Source organism: Saccostrea echinata, unplaced genomic scaffold (assembly GCF_033153115.1).
Source record: "Saccostrea echinata isolate AGI-Se365-2 ecotype Australia unplaced genomic scaffold, CSIRO_AGI_Sech_v1 ptg000015l, whole genome shotgun sequence".
Classification (NCBI taxonomy): domain Eukaryota; kingdom Metazoa; phylum Mollusca; class Bivalvia; order Ostreida; family Ostreidae; genus Saccostrea; species Saccostrea echinata.
In genome coordinates this window covers 13,019,687-13,038,918 of record NW_026889764.1, presented here as the reverse complement: position 1 = coordinate 13,038,918, position 19,232 = coordinate 13,019,687, and the positions used below count along the sequence as shown (strand labels likewise).

The following is a 19,232-nucleotide window of genomic DNA, read 5'->3' as shown; positions in this document are numbered from 1 at the left end:
AAAGTTCGTAAGGTATTCAATTTCGTTTTTCGTGAGGTTACTTTGAAACTTCTTTGTGAGGTTTGTTATTTTAAGCATAGATTGCCGATCCTGATTTTGCTCTAGTTTCTTATAGAACTGATTATCCTGGAGTTGAGATAGGGACATTTCTTTATAGTGTATATATATATATATATATATATATATATATATATATAAAATAGTTTTAAAAAGTTAATTTATTTCACAATTATACAAAAAGATTTATTTCGGAACGTATAAACGTAACAAACCATTAAGTGAAATGGTTACTTATATACATAGGACAAGATAGTATAGAATGCTGCAACAAAAACTGCATGAAAATCTATCATGGAATATACTTTATTTGAGTCTTGGAAGAAAAGAAATTTAATGCTTTTTGGCAAATGTGCTGTAAAAATTGCTTTTGCTATTCCTTAGTTGATTTCATAGGCCACAATACTAGAAGTACCAGACAAAGACTATGTTAAATGTTAAATAAATTAATATTTTATTTGAAATAAAAATGAACGAATAAAAAGAAATAATATGTTAGGGAAGATTACTGAGGGTGGTATAAGTTTGGCAGATATAGAAACAAAACTAAAGGGTTGAAAGCAACCTGGGTTCGTAAACTGCTGTTAACCGAGCATGTGATAAAATATTTTATCAACAGCTTTTGAAAAGCTCTAGGTACTGATTTGCAGTATCTTTTAATTATATCAGAAACAGTTATAAAAAAGATTTGATATTGTTCAACACGTGCGCTTTTTTACAAAGACTTTTTTTTTCATGCTTTAACTTTTGCAAATAAAACACAAATTAGATACAACACACACATTTTTGACACAACCTATTTGGTCCAATGAGATTTTTACCAACAAGGGAAAATCAGTTTCCTTTCTAAACTGATTGATTAGTGGAATTTTATATACAAAGCACTTATTTAATGAGAATGGAAAATTAAAATCTCCAGACGTGTTATTTTTTTCAGACGTGTTATTAAAAACAAAAGTAACTGGCTTTGTGAATATATAATAATTAAGACAGTATTTATAAAATACGAACAAATATTTGATTATTCGAAGATAAATTTCATCCAAGTAGAAAATCCTATCTTGACTCATAAAAAACAAAACACCAACTTTTTACTCTGAAATAATTTTTTTTTTTTTTTACAAAATCCATGCTCTCAAAGTAAACAATATCGAGTTTCAAATAACAAATAATTCAGACTGGAGAAATATTCATTTATATAAAACAAAATTAAAGGAGGACAAAAAGTTAGCCGAATTTGATTACAAACTACTAAATAATATACTATGCAACAATTTGTTTTTAAGTAAATGGAACAGTCAAATAAACAAATATTGTACAATTTGTCAAAATCAATTGGAGAATACAATTTTTTAAGACACTTAATTTTTGATTATAAAAATGTTTTTCAAGTATGGAGCACAGTCTGTGAATATGTTTGTTTTCCTGCTTAAAGGAAATACATTATTACCGGATTCTATTGTATTCAAAACAACACAATAAGACTATACAATAAACTTTTCTCTTTTGTTGCATATAAAATATATAAACACAATTTTTTGTCGAATTGATAATATTGGAGAAAGTGAATATTCTCAATATAGAATTTTTTGTATTATTCACATTTTTTGTTGTAATTTAATAATATCTATTAGTTTTAATCTTTATACTCAGTGCAAGATCATATTTGAAATTACCTGGTATTTATTATTGACAGAGTATAAACATATTTCGTAACTCTTATTTACAAATTGTGTATTCGGACCAGGCGGTTGAGTAATAAAGTAAATCACTATCAATAGATCAAATATTTCATGTAAGTGGTCAGTGTTCACCGGGGATAACCAATGTTGATTTTGGTCAAACTTATTGACTTTGAACACGTCTTAAATTGAATTTATGAAATACAAAATTCCAACTTTGGCTAAGGTTAATTCTTAATTAGAATTACGAAAACACTGATCACACGATGACCACATGCGGTCATGTCACAAGGGTACAGAAAAAGTTAACAAGTTGTGGAATTGTCATGGAAACCGGTTCTGAGGTATATAATGGCCGTGCGCGGCCTGACAACCTCAGTTGCGGTTTCTCTAAAATAAAATTGTAAAGTCTTACAACTTGTTTTCTTTTAAGGCCAGAATTAACAGAGGCTGAATCCAAGTTGAGCAATTCTCCCTCACTAGCTAAGCGGGAATAAAGCAATACCAAAACACCAAATAATCTTATAAAACATGCTTTAAAAGACTCTGTATTATGCAAATGTTATGAAAATTAAAAGAAATACAAATGATGGAATTTACTTTGAAAAACTGTCTTTGCAATTATAAATTGTTAAATCTTTTATTTTTTATTTAGATGAACACTCACTGCAGGATGGGTCAGTCATCCTGCTATAAAATCAACATGGAGTTAATGTGGATGGACTCTTTAGATGCGGTTTTACCTTCGGTTGAATTTGAGTTTTTCTCCAATTCTATGTATTCATAAAATCAAAATCATAGTTAATTTTACTATTAATATTTTCTAATTGTCTTTTTTCTATTTAAACTACATGTATTATTTTACAAATGACTAATACTTTGCTTTGTATTTAATATTATGATTTTTCAAATTTTAATATGATTTATGTCCTCTGAAAATGTAAATCATATAAAGATGCATGTATAAATCCGTAATATCTACATTATTCACTATTAAAATGTTAAAAATGATGTTTATTTATTTTTTTAAAAGTATATTATGGAAATATTGAATTGTTTACAGATGAAATAAATTACCAATCCAAGGAGCTCCTGGCACCCCAGATGAAGAATCTACGGAGGATTTCTGAGGAAGTGTTGTCTCAAAAACATGTTGTATGTTATTGAAAATAAATATATTTTTGAAAAAAAAAATCAGATATATATTAGAAGTCTTCCAGTAAGTTTAGTTTACTCTAATCACTTTTCTTTCAAAAATTATACATCTCTGCATATTGCTTATCTTGTGAGGCTACTGACAGATAAGTTGATGTTACAGGGATTTTTAAAACCATCGTTAAAGAATGGAATAAGTTGGGATATGTAAACACCATATTATGGCGTGTAAAACATTGCATTATTATACTTTTTTGTTATTTTTATTCAAAGAATTTATTATTCTAAGACATAGAATTCCTATCCGATAAAATGTGATTTCTATTCCATTAGTTGTTATCCCTATTCGTAAAAATTTGATTCCTTTTCGATAATTTGTCATTTCCATTCGATAAATTGCTATTCCTATTAGAAAAAATATGATAATATTATTCCTATTCCAAAATATATCATTCATATTCGAAAATACGTGTTCCCTATTCGATAATTTTGTCATTCCTATTCGATAATTTTGTCTTTTTCGAAAATTATGTGATTTATATGTTATAACATTGTTGTTCCTATTCGAAAAGATATCCATTTCTATTCGAAAAGATACGATTCTTATTTAATAATCTTCTTTTAATTTTATCTTTCCTATGCGATGTTTTCTTATTCTTTCTCAATAATTGCATTATGGGAAAGAAATATGATATAAAATAGAGCTGGTTGTAAACTCAATTCATATTGATTTAAAAAGTGCAAGTAAGTCTTGGCGGGAATCCTTTGACAGTTGTAGGCATATGAAGCAAAACTTCTTTTGTTTTCATTATTCAATGAGCAGAGTCGTTACAATGGAACAATTCGTATTACCCAGAATGCAAATATTGAATAAGAATGAGAAAAAAAGTCGCATAAGAATAATCAATTTATCCAGTCCATAAAAATTGTGAAATATGGAAAAAATACCTTATGAATTCTAAACACTATATTCTGAATATTTGAAGAGCTGCATGTCCGTGTACATATTTTTTGTTTGTGTTTAAAAATTCCCATTATAGACTTGATAATGGACCCGTAAACACGAAGAACCAAAACTTAATGAAGACACTGTACGGAGCGATATTTGTATGGCGATATCTCTTAAACAAGTCAAGAAAAGTGATGACAGAATTGCTTTTAGATATGTAGGACATACTAAATTAAAAAATATACAAAATATGAAAAAATTCAATGACTAGTTTTTTTTCAGCTCAAGGTCCTGTTCCTCCTTAATTACTGCCGTAGCAGATCAAGTTAAAACACCTTTTAAAACACAACCCTCTTATTAAGCCAATCAAATGTTCACAAATCTCGCGAAGAATTGTTTCTTCATGGTGAAGAAGAATAGTTCTAACTCTGAAATATTAAACAGTCTGATTGGTTCACTTAACAGTTATGTGGGCGTTTATAGGTTTTATTTCTCTTATAAAAAGAAAAAATAATCCAAGACACATGTACTATTTTATAATCAAATTTAAATTTAAATTCAGAGGCTTGGAATTCACTTTTTAGGTCACCTGAGTCACTCAGGTGACCTATTGTTATCCGTTTTCGTCGGTCATCGTCCGTCGTACACCGTGTGTTAACAATTGAATATTTTCAGCTTCTTCTCTGAAACCGCTGAACCAATTTCAGCCAATTTTAGCATATGGCATCTATGTGTGGCTCTTTCAAAATTGTGAATTTCAAGACCCCTGGGTCAGGGATTCTCGTGTTAGGGCAAGGCTCTGTTGATTATATAGTGAAATGCATTAATTCTTTGAAAATCCTCTCCTTTGGTCCTGGGTATTATGCCTATGATCTAATTACATAGTTATGATGAGCAAGGGTGCTTCTTCAAAAATTGTGAATTTCAAGGCCCATTGGTGAGGAGTTCTGGTGTTAGGACGGGGCTCTAATGATTATGTAGTGAAAATGTATTAATTATTCGGAAATCTTCTTCTTTGCTCCTGGGTATAAAACCAATGAACCATGTACATAGCTATGATTAGGAAGGGTGCTTCTTTCAAAATTGTGAATTTCATGGCCCCTGGGTCAGGGGTCTGGTGTTAGGGCGGGGCTGTATTGATTGTATTGTGAAAATGCATTAATTCTTTGAAAATCTTCTCCTCTGCTCCTGGGTATTATGCCGATGATCTAAGTACATAGTTATGGTGAGTAAGGGTGCCTCTTTCAAAATTGTTAATTTGATGACCCCTTGGTCAGGGGTACCGAGAGGGGGGGGTCTCTGAGGATTATGTGCCGAAATTTAATAAATGCTTTGAATGTTAAATGTGTGGCCCCGGGGTCAGGGGTTCCTGTGGGGTGGGGAACTACTGATTATGAAGTGGAGATGCATTTTTTTGTTCCTCTGCTCTGCCTCTGGGTATTAAGTAATCAAAGTAAACATGCTAAGTGAATAGTTATGATGAGCAATGGTGCTTCTTTCAAAATTGTGAATTTCATGGCCTCTGCTTTAAAACACGAACCAAATTCAATTGTTGCATGATACTCATGTGACCTATAAGGCCCATGGGCCTCTTGTTATTTTTTTTAAAAATATTTCTGAAATGTGAAACACTTCTCTGATATTTAGCTCCTTTGATAATAAAATTTGTTAACTGGATTAAGACAACAAATGGTGATTTTTGTACAAGATAACACTTCAATCTCACTGGTATGTATACGGGTTTTATTTTCCAGGAATATCGTTCTTGACTAGACCTTTTTTTTAAATTTCCCAATAACATACATGTAATACCATTCACTGTACAAAGAGAACTAGTTAGAGATTAACTTGAATAAAATGTTCAGTTTACTCCATTCAAACCAAATATGGTGTCATTTATCAAAATTTCGATGTATTGTAGTGTCCACAACAATTTAAATACTGAAAAAATGGTAGATTCCTCAGTAATTTCTTTATTTTGTGAAATTTATCTATAAAACTATTTGTTTTAGGTTGTTAAATTGTATTAAAATCTGGGAAACCATACACATTTTTTCAACTGCATAACAATTATACATTAAGAAATAACTATAATGATTCTTGTTATATGCGGTTATTTTCATCTCAATAAACCACATCCAACATCTTTTAATATGATCCATTTTCATGATTTGCTTCAGTCTAAAATAGAACATTTATCAACAATTATTTTTATTAAAAATGACTAAACATTATACTTATGGTAACTTATAGTGTCCGCAACAAAAATGCTATGCATTTTCAAAGCTAGATACGATGCAAACGAAGATAACCAGGATATTATGACAAATGTATTTGAAATTTAGAAGTAATCAATTTAATTTTCAGATGATAATTAAATAGGTCTTATGTGTAATTGTTTATGTAGATAAACTTAAAGATGGGAGATAAATTAGGCAAAAAGTATCCAGTCATTAATGTGTATAAATTTTTTGTTTTCAAAGAGAACAATAACAATTTTCTTTTATTTCACTGCAATCAGGTATTTTATCGAAACTTACAAGAAGTTTGGAATTAATAAATATATCTTTTAATATTTTTTAGATAATAAAAGGTGTAATGTAGTGTCCACAACTCAAGATCTCGCCCAAAATGTGACTTAGCATTACTTTTTTATAAGAATGCTTATATAAAAAAAATTAGGACTGGTGTGCATAGGTATTGTGCTTTCTAGAAAACACGTCAATAATGTGCTGTATGACTTTTTAATTTTTGGTCCAAGTGCAACACAATTAGCACAAATACTGTGAAAATGGCGAACACATGTTCTGTCACTCGCAAAAAAAAATGCTTGTCCCATCCTAAATTGAATCCCTCAAAAAGTACTGTCCCACAAAATTTTGCAACTGTCCCACCCTGGTGATAAATATTGCCTAGTCCCTTAAATGGATGGAATTGATAAGAAGTCGGATCCACCCTCTAATATCCCAAATCTTACTTTTACATATAATTGATTACCTTAGGCAGGTCAGAGATTTGAAGTTTTCTTGACGAATAATGTATTGGTAGTTTATTTGTCACGTTTATTTTGGTTAGTTTTTCTATGGTTACTGGATTTACCGTCAAATCTGAACATTCTTTGTGTTGTGAAAGAGATGACTTTATTTGTTAAAGACTCCAGACATTGAGACTTGAAAATGACTATTTCCACTTAATAGTAAGTTCTACTTTATTTACTAATTATGAATTGATATGTGTAATTTATTTATTTGCAATTATAATAGATAACAATTTTATTCAATATGGTAAAAGAATGAATAATTATGTGAGATAGATATTTTTATTGAAAAAATTATTACATTGAACGGTAATATTATACATAGTTTATGTAAACTGGTATGCTCAAGTTACACAATATTTTAGGATCCAGATATTCGATTACTTTGCTCGAATTGAATAGATATACATTTTAACGTATAGAGTATCAAATTCATTAGTGAGGGATGCTTTAATTTTAGCTGCAAGAGTTGTGTTCCCTTATTTTGAGTATCTATTAGTATCAATATCTTATCAGAGAACTAAATTTTTAGGTAAATTGTGTATTTATGTAGTTAATGTTTTTGTAGTATGACATTACATGTATTATTATATATCAATTATATTATTAATAATATTATATAAATATTGCCTGTAGTTGAGTGTGACATTGAAAATTTTCACCCCAAGAAAACCATTGCCAACCGAGGCGCAGTTTTCGAAGGGTAAAATTTTTCAATGTTACACTCAACTACATGCAATATTTATTATATTATACTGAATGTTTTATACAAATACATATAACAGTGAACTTTGCGCGCATAAATTCTGCGCAGTCACTATTTTTTATGGAATATCACCCGTCGTCAAGCAATATTGACTGTTGCTACGCTGGAGGGCGTGACTTCATCATTCAGAGGATTATAGTGTTTTTTAACAAATGTTTCTCGACGAATAAGATTCAACTAATTTACAAGAAAGTATAATATCTCATTTTGTTACAACGCCAACTGTGTCTGAATCAAGATCTGAACCATGATAAGCTTGTTGATGTAGTCAACCCCTTAGTTTACAAATTAATATAAATCAATATAGAAACTTCATGTGGAATTTTATGACTATATTTATAGCCGTGTAGGATACAAATATAGTCACTTTTATGATGAAATATGGAGATACCGAACAACAATCAAACTCAAGTCCATTCAAGTAATATGAATTTGGAGCAGAGCAAACACGGACCTCTAAAAACATCAGAGGTGTGATTAGGTGACATGGAGGAGTAAGCATCCACAGAGACCGATCACAACCGCCGTTTGCTCCTTGTTATGATAGGATAAACAGAAAAATCCGTAGACAATTCAGTGAGAAAAAAATGGTCTTACAATTTGTTTGGAAAACGTCAGTCATGCAACATTCGACTTAAAGATTGATTGTATTTGTTGAAAAGGTCATTATATCGACAAAAGAATTTGAATTTTAACGACGTTGTTGATATCCCTTTTTCATCAACTTATTTGTCAATAGCTTGCCTCGATTAAGAAATTTTTGTACGTAGAGCATGTTCTTGAGTATCGAATCAACTTGGATATATAAATTCTATTTGCAGGTGATAATGATATATTGCTACATAAATAAGGGATGACGATAGACAAGTTAAAGTCATCACGTTTATCATAAAGATTTGTTGTTAGGTTACCATTTAGGTATTTTTCTAGAAATTATTCAAATTTGAAACAGATGTGGCAGACTCTGTGGTATATTTTATTTCGAGTTCAAATGGATAGATCAAATCAACGTAGGAATGAAAATTTATATTGTTTATAGATAAAAAGTCGTCGATATATCTGAATGTTGAATTGAAGGCCACAGCAAGAGGCTTATTCTTTTCATGTAGAATTTTTGAATTAAATTCTGCTTCATATGAATACAAAAATATGCCTGCTTATAACGGGTTACAATTAGTAATCATGGGAATTCCGATAGATTGTTGGAAGACCTGATCTCCAAAAACTACATAGATATTGTCAATTAGAAACTCAAGCATCTTTTTAATATCAACTTTAAAGTACTTGTGTGTACAATCAGAATATTTTTTAACAAAATAATTTTGCAATTGACCAATAACAAGATAAGTAAATTTACGAGTTCCATTTTTATTGAAAAAGCAGCCGTCTATGATGTCAAAAAGCCAGGTCTTAAATTTATCATAGGGAATGGTTGTACAAAGTGCCGAAAAGTCATACGTTCGATATGACTATATTTATAGTTTTTGTTTGTACAAATTTTAAAAAATCAAACATCACGACACAACATCTCTTGATTTTCAATTGTATTTTGAGTACATACTTACAGTCAAGTAGGATGCGAACACAGTTACTTCTATAACAATCCGTAAAACTATATTTATAGTTGTATAGAAGTAACTGTATCCGTATCCTACTTAAAGGACATCGCATGATCTTTCAAAAATCGTAATGTTATGAAAACATCTTATCTAATCTTGTTTATTAAAATACTGAATACAATAAACGTTGTTGAAAGCACATTTTAAGAGATATTGAGAGTTGAAATTCAAATACAGGAATATGAATAGTTCAGTCGGATTTCGGCGAAATACTGCTCTGACATCACAGACGACAATTCAGTGATAGAGAGATGAGAATGTGCACACTATTTACGGAGTTATCAACGATAAATGCAGCTTAATTATGAAAAATGCTAAAAAAAATTCCTAAAGTGCTTTTTAATTACCATAGAAACATTAACTAATTCTAAGGTATAAGGCTTTTGAAATATTTTCTTTTTTTATTCCAAACATTTAGAATCTGTAGCTCTGATTACGGCAATATTTCGTGATCAGAAAATTATTTTTCAAGACCGCCATTCTTTACAAAACATAAGTAAATAATTGTTCTGCTAAAAGCTAAGAATAACAGTTATATAATATTAAATGTGTGATTCAAATAAGTTAATACATGTGATAAGATGACAAATCAAATTGTAATGTGATGGCGAGTTTCTTTGTCTTCGCCGCGTTTCCTTCGATATCGCCGCTGCTGTTTTTACAATTTTTACAACAGAATTTTTTTTAATGTTTTCTTGCTGACAGTTCTAAAATTTAAGGATTGATATTCAATTTCATATCGATAAAATCGGTGATTTGGTCGTCAACAACGCAGAAAATTCAGGTTGTTTCGCGTATATTTTAGTAAGATTAACGTGAAGAGCTGATCAGCCACTGTCGCCTTTGACGTCACAGGGTCACGTGATCGCTATCTAATTAACTTAAATTTTAAGTTCAGGGTTTACTTTTGAGTCAATAATTGGTTCATTACCGAGGTTTATCCGCAGTAAAAACACAAAATTTATAAAATGTGGTCATAAAGAACGTTTTACCCTTTTAATTTCAAATAATTAAGATACATGCGATAATTAAGTCCTATAACATAACTGTAAACTGTATCCTACTTGACTGTAAGTATGCATTTTAAATACAATTTAAAATCAAGAGGTGTCGTGAAGTTTGATTTTTAAAAACATGTACAAACTAAAAACAAAGCAAAGGAGAAAAATGACTTTAAACTTTATAATATTATATGGTTAATTTAACAAAAGATAAGCATGTATTTCATTGAGAATAATGTAATAAATTATTTACTAAATTTTGTTTGTGTAGCTATTGAAATACAGATACCGCCTTCTTTTATGACCCTTTAATAATTCAGAAAAGCCTTTATCATATATTTTTTGTAGGAAAAGTTCCCAATATATAAAACCAGGACTTAATATTGCATGGACTCTTAATAAAACTGTTATTTTGATTTTGATTCAGGGGTGTGATAATATAATTATGTAAATTACTGCTTGATATATGTATGGTTAAAATGTAGAATAACGAAGAACGAAAGCACAAACATGTATGCAATTACATGTAATTCAATTGCGCAAATCCACTGTGTGATGCTGATACCGATTCTTTGGATGAGACCGTATAAACGAGATCCCACGTCGCAGAGGTGCTTGCCCGAGAAAGATTACTCATTGCTCAAAGGCTGTAAGTAGCGAGTACAGGTCTAAATTTGCAGCCCTGGTGGCGTCTCAATATGAGTGAGAAAAAAGGGACGTTAAACAAACACACAATTTTAAGCTAAAATATTTTTTGCATACAAAGCAGAACTAAGATAATATAGAAAATATGTGAACAATAAATACTAAACCAGTACAAATCTTGTTTAAAACACAACGAAAGGTTATACATGTACATAATTTTGTTTAAAACAAATACTCGAAACAAGAAGAAAAATAATATTTGCTGATTAAAAAACTATATTTTGTATGATTTAAACTTAAACTTTTCTGCACAGCAGACAACAAAATTGGCAGAGGAAAACATATCAAACTCCACTGTAAAAATTATAGCAATTCAATCAAATAATAGTGGTAGAGAAAAAAAGAGGGTATCACAGACAAGTTTAACAATTTTTACAATCCCCAGTGTTCAATGTACACTATCATTAAACCGCTTAGGAGGAGCTGAACTTTCTGATTGGTCAATCCCACATACATGCATGCTAAACGCAAGTTAACATATATCCAGACTCATAATTACGAACATTAGTGACTTGGAATAAAGGATTTGAAACCCGAGTTGAAACTTCATTCCAAAGGAAGGAACTATCGGGGAAAAATGCCATTATAGCTATCACATAGAAATCAGTCAACAGGCCTGGGTTGCTCTGCAACTACGATCTGATAATTTCTTAAGAAAATAAATCTTTTAAAAAATGTGCTGATCTTTCCCCTTCCCGCTAGAGGTCAGTTACTCTGTTTTATTAAAATGAGACCAGAGATTAGCTAGAGTGTTATATTGATAAGGTTGCCTAGTATGGTACGTATATCATTATGGAGACCATAGGTCAACTTTCGTAATTTATTACCATATATGATTATTTCATATATCTTTAAAATATCAGTAAAAAAAAAACGAGGGGTGTGATCCCCCTTCCACCACTAGATCCACGCATGCGAAGACAGAGGTCACCTACTCTGTTATATTTATGAGGATCGAGTCCATAGTTTAGCTAGAGTGTTATATTGATACGACCGCCTTATGAGGTACATCATTAGGGAGACCGGAGGTCAGCTAATGTAATGCATTCCCATATAAACTATGCCATTTATCTTAAAATACATCAGTCAATGTTGATTTTATATCCCCCCTGTTGTATCTTTCCTAATATTAGTTGATTATTGTTTCAAAGAAATGCATTTTTATTCTACTTTCACTTTTGCGGTTGTGATGCACTATTTTTTATAGCGGAGTAAACATGTTTGATGGTTGTGAATGAGCAGGTGAGCTGAGGTCCTAGTGTACGTTTTATCCTCCTGCAATCCCGGTCCAAGACTCAAAATTGTATTGACTGATAGTAAAACTGATATTCTGATTTTGATCAAAAAGTGTTTTTTATATAGATCTACAGTTGATGAATAGATGAAATTCTAGAAAGCATTATGTCAGAGAAAATCATTTTGAACAACCTCCCTTTTAGTGTATTGTCTTGGTCCGTAAGCACACTAACCCTGTAACCGTGACACCGAGCAAAACACTTCCTGGAACAGCAGCAGAGATGATGATTAAATAGGCGTTCGAGAAAGGTACGACATCTTGAGCAGTTACAGAAGCGACGTTCGTGCCTTGAAAATTGTTCATATACATGTATCCTTATTTTACAGTAGTTTGCATTAGATAAGTCTCAAGTTATATTGTTTTAAAACCAGTTCTAAAATAAGATAAAAACTTACCATTTACTGGGTTGGACTCAGTGACTTTTCTGTTGATGCACTGGCTGATTATACATGATTTTAATGATACTAAAAGTAAAACGAAAGGAACTTTGTAAAATGTAATTAAAAAACTCTTTAAAAACTGACGTATAACTTTTAAATCCGTGAGATCGAATGCTTCTACATTTACCTTGTGTTTTTTTCTTAATGGTACACGCAACATACATATTTTTAGAACTGTATCCACAAGCATAATTTTTCTTGCCCTCTAGCCTCAAAATTACATCAGTGTCGTATTTGATGTGTATTTTTATGTAGTTATCTTCCCTTGATGTCTGTTTTATAACACACTCTCCAGAGCATTTCTTTATATTGCTCAAAGAAATATTCACTTTAAGATGAAGGAAATGCACTTGTTATCATTTATAAATTCTGCAACTTATTCAAATCTTTATGCACTGTTACAATACATGTATGATATATTTTAAGACGGAATTTGGTCACTTACTTTGAAAACCGGAGAGACATGTTGTATCGCTAGTTATCTCTCTGTAAAAATCTGTGGCTCTTTCAATGCACTGTCTGAAGTATATGCAATAAATTCCTTGGCTTCAAACCATCTTATTTTCTTTAAAATGTAAAATTATCTCCCTATATACAATGGTTATTAACCGTCACATAATAAGCATTATTGTCGTAGAAATATGTGTATATAAAAAATCAAACAATACTTACAGTTTGGAAACGTTGGTCACAGGATGGCACAGGACAGATAAAACTACCAATTTTCCAACAACTGTATCAAAAAAACTATTCATCATCATCTTTTTTTTTAATTGGCATACTAATAAATTTATCATTGACATTCTGTATTAATGAAATAGTTAATTCTTTTGTGAAAAACTCCTACCATTTTTCATCTTTGTTTTTCCTCAACTTAACCTTAGATCCTTATAGAAATGAAATATTTAAGTTATAATATAGAAATGGTTATACAACTTAAGAAATGCTTTTATGATATATATGTATGATAAACTTATCGTACTCATAATCATGCGGAAGGTTTTTTCAGGTTTGACTCACAATGAAATGAATTATTGTTATCAAATTTTATATGATTACCTGCATTGTAAGAATAAGTAGAAAAGGACATACATGTACATTGTATGTATGCGAGTCATGAAAATTTTACTAAAATTAACAACCCATGCCATCATATCCCCTACAATGACAATAAAATAACGCTTTATTGTTTATATTTACACCAGATTTAATGATTTATCATGTGTAAAACATCCTTAATAGAAATAGCAGTACTATCGCACAAGCTCAGCAAGTGACTCAAATATGACAGTGACATGAATTGTCATTTACATGTACGAAATAGTTTCCAAAGGTAGAGTGTATACAATTTCAATATATAAGTTCCAAAATATGTTTCATTCTGCAGTCAATTGTATAAATAACTACATGTATGTTGTTATACGGTATAGTGTAAAGAATGTTTTACATCCTTTTTTTAATTTCCAGTTTGGCTGACATACATCATATAGAAGATATGTCATATCACTTTATAAAGAGGACTTAAAAGACATTCTTTTCTGCAGTCCAGTGTCTTTTCCTTTTGGAAATAAATATTGTATTAAGCGAAATATTACACAATTAAATATAGAGTGTTGAAATTAAACTAAACAAAATTATTTTAAATTGATTTTTTTATATAATGAAAATAATAAATTTTTATGAATTCTTCATGTTCATATTAATCTTTCATATTCTAAATGTGCACATTATTGCAATTGCTTAGATGACATCACGCAGCTTTTGGAATACTGTTCTTTCTTATTAAAAGAAATCCTTTAAATGATATAAATTATATTTGCAAAAAAAAAAATTAAACCCTCGTGAATTTTATTTAATGAACTCTCATATGATGCCTTTGAAAAAATGCCATCAAATGTATAATGCAAAAATTTTTCATGATAATAAATACCACTTAAAAAAACTCGGGCATTATATTTACTATTCCTATACACATTATAATTAATATGAAGGCTATATGAAGTATAATCTTGTATTACATGTATACTGCGATCTTATAAAAATGAAACGTTAACTAAGAATTTTTTTTTCAAGAGTAAAATATGCAAGTGAGCAATCGGGGGATTTTTCTCTACCATTCAATTCTCTAGTGTTTACCTCCAACCCTTCCTGTTGATGTGTATTACCTTTAATATTTCCATCATCTTTAGCATTTTCATCAGATAAGGTATTTTCAAGAGGATCTTCATTACAATATGATTCCTGCATGGTTGAATAATGTCTTTGTCTTCTCTCAGGTTTGTCTTCGCGTAAATGGTTATAAACACCATCATCATGAATATCTTCATACACCGAAATCGTCTTTAATTGCTGCTGAGATGGTTGGATGAGTTCATTGGAAGTGTCCTTAAATTTAAAAAAAAATGGAAAAATTTCAGTAGTTCTAGTAGAAGCTGTTTACTATCATGTAACACTCTAAGTTCTATTAGGCTACTGAACACGAACGCATTTCGATAAAATGTACCGGTGTAGTAGGAAAGGATTTCCCCCATACCAAGCCCCCCTCCCCGAAATCTGTTCTCTAGAGTAGGATTTACCCCATAGGGAAATCGCACACTAGATCCAAATTCCCCCCCCCCCTTTTTTCTAATTTTTTCCATCGTTCGTTCCCAGAGTAGGATTTTCCCGAAAATCAAATGATTTTTTTAAAATGAAAATTTGAGTGTTTTTGATTCAAGAATTATTCAAATTTAGTTTGAAATCTTAAAATAAATAGTTCAAAGCATTGTTTCTGAACGCAATATTTTACCTCATAAGAAATTTTAAAAAGTCATGCAAAAAATCGTAAAACGAGATGTCCCGACACCTTTCTTGGCACAACGACACCTGTTTGTTAAAAATTAAAAAAAAAATTAGAGGCCACTTTGAATTATTTAATTTATTTGCCCTCTACTGACCCAGTATCTATTATTGAAAGGATCTACATACTATTTTGTGAGTACTTAAATCAAGTAGTTCTTCTGTATGTCCCCTCGAGGCCTCGACCCCATCGGTGCCATATTTGATTTGAAAGCAAAGAGGAAATTTTTGTAAAATTTCAAACTATATAAGAAATTGATGCAGTTTCATGGCAACGATAACTATTTTGGATATCAACACCAGAAACTTGGAGAGACACTTACACATCAATATTATGTACATGTATTTAAAAACAATTGGAGAAAAAAATCCATTTAAAATTAAATTCTTCTTTTTTGTTTCCATGGCTAAAGTTTAAATGTTTGTCCAACCGATTACATTAGACCATAACTTTTTTTGGCAGAAAGTAGTTTGACAAGATGAAAAAAAGACTTTGATGCTTCAAAAAAATCAATTAGGTAAATTTTAATTCTCATACTTTATATCTTTCAAAGAAATGTCGCCATTTTTAAAATTTTAAATGTAGAATGCACAACTATATTTTTGATTATAATTTTTATAAAGTTTCATTTAGATTGTCTACTGCGAGAACACCTGTGGGAAAATTATATACTGGAACGCAAAAGAAACGCAACATCTTATTTTAGGGGGAACTATTATATATAGGATATAATTTTGTATCTAAAAAGTAAGGGCATCTTCAACTTTGTAAATATCGGTAATTTAACGGTTGAATGATTTCCATACCATTACCGGAAGTTAAGTTTGAGTCCGCTTAACTGAAATCAAAAATTACATGTTTAACAAAACATTTGGCAATAGTATGGAGTTTTAAGGGTTTGTATCTGTTCATCATAAGTAATGCAGGAATATTCCGAGAAATAAATTCTCCTTTCTTTTCCGTAAGCGATGCCAAGGCTTCCTGAAAATGACTTAAGTACGCATTTCCATTGTTCTAGCTGGAAAATATCAAAATAAAGGTGATGGGGAGTTGCAGATGCAAATATGCACTACATCACGCCTCAAGAGGCTCTTACTTATCATTAGCATGAATGACAGTCCTTGGACCGGAAGTCCAAGGGTTACTACACTGCGCTAGGCTAGAGAAAATTCGACCTTATCATCTGAAAAATGGGCATTTTAAAATGGCAAAGAATATTTCTTTCGTTCAGATCTTGAGATTGATGAACCTACTGCATCGTAGAAATCAAGCTGCAATTGTTGTGCATGGCAGTCTTGCACGCTGTAATTGAATAGCCGGGGTGGGGTGTTTTAACAGTCACGTGTTACTTTCTAAAGTTAAAAGATAATCATTAAACATTTTTATCAAATCTCTGATGTTTTTAAATCGAGTTTAACCTCACTGTATTCATTTTTGAAAATCATTAAATAAAAAATTCAAATATTAGTAGATTACTGTTTGTTGCGTTTCTTTTGAGTTTCAGTATAGAAGGATCAGTTGTACCAATGTGTCACCCCTCCCCTCTCATATACATGTACAGCGTGCTTCAAATTATATGTTGCGTTTTGCATTTACAAATTGATAAACACAAGAAAAAGATACAGACAAGTGTTTTCATGAATTTATTACATGTATCCAATAGATTCATTGTACAATTACCAAAATACCAAAATATTTAACACTGAACGAAATCTCAGCCATTAATGAATATCAGCGAAATTTGTAAATTGCCTCATTTTTGTTAGGTTTAATTTCACAACTTACATGATTTAAATGATCACCTGTTTCAACTACCGCGGTACTATAGAAAAATTGCTTCTTGAAATTTTTATAACCGTTTTCAAAATATTTGCTTAGACACTCCTAATTTGAGTTTTATGTTCTTTTTGAGCTTATTCAGTATCTTCGATGTATGATTTTATACAACATTCTTAATTAATCCCCACAGAAAAACGCCTTAGAATGTATCGGGTTGATCAATCTCATAAACGGCAAAACCGATCCGTTTATGAGATTGATCAAAGCAGTATATTCCAGTAGAGAGTCAGTAACAAAAACTAAAAGATGATTTTTTTCTAGAGGATCATATTGTGAGAGTTGATCAATAGATGAGGGGGGGGGGGGGTCACCTACAAAAAAATAACAAAGAAAAACATCAACTGCTAAAAGTCGGGAGGGTTAAAATCTTCCTCTAAATTGTTGGGAAATTTTGTAATGCAATAATATGGCACACTTTCAATCCTGCTGCAAACTTCTGAAACGCACACTTTGTCATACCTGTGGTTAGAGGTAGAATTTATTATGTGTGTATAAAAGAGTTAGGCGCAGACGATTTATGACGATTAATCTGAGATCTTTTTTGGAAATCTGGTAGAAGAGGTTGTTCCATAACAAAGATGCCTGGGGAAAATGTGTTATGGCTTTGTTTTAAACCAGATTACGATATTGGGAGGAAAATACCTTCAAATTTGTCGATTTTTGAACATCTCCTGTAATATTTTGTACCGAAGTAATACTATGACTTTTCCCAAGCACATTTTGGATACACAAGGATACGATGAGTTTATTTACATGACAAAATGTTAATAATATTTGTGTTAATCTACTGCGCCGAAGCGATTTATGTAAAACAATTGAAAAAAATATAAATGATCGTCACTTGATCGACAAAGTCGTGATGTCAAGACAAATAACTGAAAAACGCATACATGTTCTAAGAAAAACCGTCCCAGTCATTTTCATATACTAAGGACCAGAAAACATGTCCATGTGTATCAAACATTTATGACTTATTCGTTTCTGTGGTGAATTCAAGAGCATATTTCTCGTTTGAAGTCATCTTTTCGTAAGTTTTACGGTCGATACAATGACCTTGTCAGTACATACAACCTATCAATGAGTCATATGCTGACAGAGGTTTTTCATACTTATTGTTAGGCCATTATTTATACACTGAACTGTCTACGGATTTTTCACGTTTTTTTTTTCGATCAAGACAAGGAGCACACGGCGGGTGCGACCGGTCGGTAGGGGATGCTCACCTCCATGCCACCTGATCCCACCTCTAATTTTTGAGGTCCATGTTTGATCTGCAGCAAATTTGTATCCTTTCATTGGACTTTCGAGATTGATTACTATTCGTTATCTTCATATTTCATTTATCTCATTCCATACCTGCGCCTGTGTCAACGCAGCCGCCATTTTCAACAGGTCAAATTTCAAACTGATGGGTAGTGTAAAATTCATATCAATTAAAGCATATACACCAAAATTTGAGGAAAGGTATTCACAATACAATATTAAAAATTTTCATTTCTATTCTTGAAATTCTGAGAAGTAAATACTTTTTCGTGGGATTTTAAATATTATATACCGAACCGATTTTCAATTGTAATTTCTATGTATTGCGCCGCCTTCTTACACTAGACAATGGAATATTTTATTTTCATATGATTAAATTGAAATAATACAATGTTGTCAATAAATTTATTAGATATTGTTAGTTTAATCTATGTACAAAGTTTTATTAATATATGATATCGGGGGGGGGGGGGCTAGTCAAAGATTTGTTTTCAGGTAAATTGTCATTTTTTTTCCCTTTCAATGCCCCCCTTTTCAAAATCAATCCTATACATTGCACCTAAACTAGAATTAAAAATTTCAA

At 31.0% G+C, this 19,232-nt stretch overlaps 1 long non-coding RNA gene across 1 annotated transcript in view; it reads right to left on the bottom strand.

Annotated features, from left to right (window-relative positions):
- The window catches only part of LOC133187882 (uncharacterized), a 75,055-nt gene extending 61,477 nt beyond the window's left edge, over positions 1-13,578 (bottom strand). Inside the window, exon 1 of the long non-coding RNA XR_009721272.1 lies at positions 13,556-13,578. This is a non-coding gene — a long non-coding RNA (uncharacterized LOC133187882). The remainder of the gene's footprint in view (positions 1-13,555) is intronic.
- Between the last annotated feature and the right edge of the window lie 5,654 nt (positions 13,579-19,232).